This window comes from Vombatus ursinus, unplaced genomic scaffold, assembly GCF_900497805.2.
Source record: "Vombatus ursinus unplaced genomic scaffold, bare-nosed wombat genome assembly UNPS02003292.1, whole genome shotgun sequence".
Lineage (NCBI taxonomy): Eukaryota > Metazoa > Chordata > Mammalia > Diprotodontia > Vombatidae > Vombatus > Vombatus ursinus.
The window spans coordinates 8,866,040-8,869,301 of record NW_020943070.1 but is presented as its reverse complement, the minus strand read 5'-3'; the positions used below and the strand labels follow the sequence as shown (position 1 = coordinate 8,869,301).

The 3,262-nt window shown below is 38.4% G+C and overlaps 1 protein-coding gene across 1 annotated transcript in view; it reads right to left on the bottom strand.

Annotated features, from left to right (window-relative positions):
- The window catches only part of BPIFC (BPI fold containing family C), a 39,629-nt gene that overhangs the window by 24,798 nt on the left and 11,569 nt on the right, over window positions 1–3,262 (bottom strand). The gene's annotated exons all lie outside the window — the stretch shown is intronic.

Below are 3,262 nucleotides of genomic sequence, written 5' to 3'. Positions count from 1 at the left end.
TGTTATATTTCTGTGATATAGCACTTAATCTCTCTGGGCCTCCGTTTTCTCATCTGTAAAAGGAGAGGATAGGCCTTTGAGATCCCTTCCAGCTCCAAGACCGCAATTCTGCAACGTGTTAAGGCCGAGCTAGGGTTATCTTTGTTATGAGTGAGCACATATTGAGAATCATCTACAAGGTTTCATCTCTCTCAAAATCTGTTTCCTTATCTGTAAACTAAAGGGGTTAGACTATATTATTTCTAAGGTCCCCCCCTTCTTCAACATTCTGTAAGTCTGTGATTCTATGAATGAACAGAAGAAAGAATACAGAGGGATGTATTGGAAAGAAAGCTAGGTTTGGATCCAGAAGACGTGCAGTCAGCTTCCAGTTGGAACACTCACCCACGTGTTTGACCTTGGGCGAGTGACTTAGCCTCGGTGAGACTCAGTTTCCTCTGGACTGGATGGCCTCCATTAAAGTTTTAAATCTATGATCTAGTGACAAAATGAGGACTCAAAGGAAGACCAGAGGTCTTTAAACGCCTGACTGAGCAGTTTATATTTTATCATAGAGGTACAGGGAAGCCACTGAATGTTTTAGAGAGGCAATGAGACATTGGCAGATTCAGGGCTTGGACCCAGACTCTGAGCATTCAAGAAGAGTCTTTTTACTTCCATTTCTCATCAAGGCAGATCATTATTTCTGGAATATTCCAAGTGATCCTTCAGCATAAGACTTTGCCTAGCAGGGCAGGCTGGGTTATTATCAATATTTTTAAACGCTGACTTACAAGGTCCTCTTGATTTCATATATTTAGAATGCCTCTCATTAGCTCTCCCAAGAGGGTACAATAACAATGCCAGCTGTCATTCATATAGTGTTTGATAATTTAAAAACGCATTTTGCATATATTAGCTCTCATTTTTTCTTTTGTTTCCACTTTTTTCCCCCCTGAACTTAGCAATACCAAATAAAATGAACACTTCCATATAGCGTAGAACAGAAGTTAAGGGTTATATGTGAAATTGTGACTCTATTACATTGCCTTTCCTTTTAAGTACATGATAAATTCAACATGTAATGTCCAAAGCTGTCCTGCTTGTCTGATCAAATGAGATAATTTTTTTATTAATTAATTTATTTTTACTTTTCAACAATCAATTCCATAAGGTCTTGAGTTTTAAATTTTCTCCACTTCCCTCCCCAAGATGGCATGCAATCTGATATAGGCTCTACATATACATTCCTATTAAACATATTTTCACATGAGATAATATTTATAAAGCACTTGGTACAGTGCCTGGAAGATACTAGGTGCTTAATGAATGATTATTCCCTTCCTTTCTTCTTGTCTGTGATTCTTTCTAATTTTCCTCATGTTCTCATTTTATGCTCACAGCAACCTCGCAAGGAAGCAATACAAGAATGATTTTTTTTATGAATAAGGAGATAATAATTTTGCAGATAAGGAAATGGAGTCTCCAAATAGCTAAGTTAATTATCCAAGTTCTTGTAGCAAGTAAATGACATAGCTGGGGTCTGAGTTGTCACGCTCATGGTCCTCTCTACTGTACCACACTGCCTGAATCAAAAACGTGCCCATTTTTAGGTCCTTGTCACAATTGTAGTTTATCACGTATCTGTAATTGCTCTAAGCTTCCTTTGCAATAGAGTTATCTGTGAATCATACATTAGATAATCCTATCAAATGAGATAATATTTGTAAAGTGCTTAGCACAGTGCCTGGCGCATGGTAGGTGAGATATATGTAAATATGCTATATATGTATATGTATGTACATGGGTATATATGTATATTTGCATGTATGCATGTATGTATGTATGTGTGTATATCTATCTATCTATCTATCTATCTATCTATCTATCTATCTATCTATCTTCTTATTCCAATTCCATCCCTCTCTGCCTGATGCTGTAGGATATGCTGTGAGGGACCTTAGAAGTCATTGAATTAGAGGTGAGGATTCAGAGAAATTAAGTGATTTACCCAAGCTCACACAGCTAGTACCTTAGGTGGTGTATGACCCTTGGTCTTCCAGATCCCAGGTCTAGCACCCTGTTCACTTCACCACAATGCAATTAACCCACTCATTTTATGGGGGATGATACCAGGAAAGAGATGTGATGGAGTTGCCCAAGGTCAAAGTAGTAAACTCAAATTGTAAGCATCAAAGGCTGAATTTGAATGCAGGTTCAGATCCGAACTGCTGCCCTAGACAGTACTCTTTCCATTATACTATGCAGGGCTCATCTGGCCTCGGGCGTGGGAGGGACATGCAGGTAAATCTGGTTCTACTAAACCCTGAAATGGGCAAACCTGCTAAGAACAGTGGCTTTTGAAACCAGTCACTGCCATTGCCCCAGTTGGAGCCAGCCCTCCCAGGCTGGAAGGCACAGCCGGTCTTTCCACTCTGCTGGCTCAAAGGCCTACATTTCAGGCTGAGCTTGTTTACATGTGGTATGATCAAAGCATCCTAGATTTACAGCTGGAAGAGAGCTTAGAGATCATTCAGTCCGGGGGTTCTGGACCCCTTTATCTATCATAGACCCAGTCAGTCTGGTGAAGTCTATTTCAGAATAATGTTTTAAATGTATAAAATAAAAGGGTATTGTTATTAAATGTTTTATATAATTTAATAATCATTAACTTGATATTAATTCAATTATTAATTATTTAAAAGGGTATTTTATTAAATGAACAAAAAAACAGGATTACAAGGGAAACCCATTATTTTGAAATACAGTTGGACCCCAGGTTAAGAACTCTTGCTAATTCAACCCATTTTACAGATGAGGATCTGAGACCCAGACAGATTAAGTCCAATTCAACAATTCAATTAAAAAAAACATTTATTAAGTGCCTCCTATGTGTCAGGCATTGTGCCCAAGATCACACAGTAGTCATAGAGCTGGCATTGGAACCCAGGTCCTCTGACTGCTTTTTTTTTTTGTGAGGTCACAGGATTATACTCTTATAGAGTTCTAGATCAAAGATTGTGTATTCTTACTGTTGATAGCATAGCCTGTTTCCAAATCCTGTACACTTCACACTGTACCAAGCTGCCATCATTGCTCACTTTACAAATGAGGAAACTGAGGCCCACTATGGTTAATTGACCAACCCAAGGTCACACCTAGATATACATATATCTACATATAAATGGATTGCCTCACAACTTCCCCAGTGAGCTAGTTGGTAAGAGAATAGAGTGTCCCAAAGTCTTAGTTTTAAGCTTAAAACTATACTAAGACTTTTGGG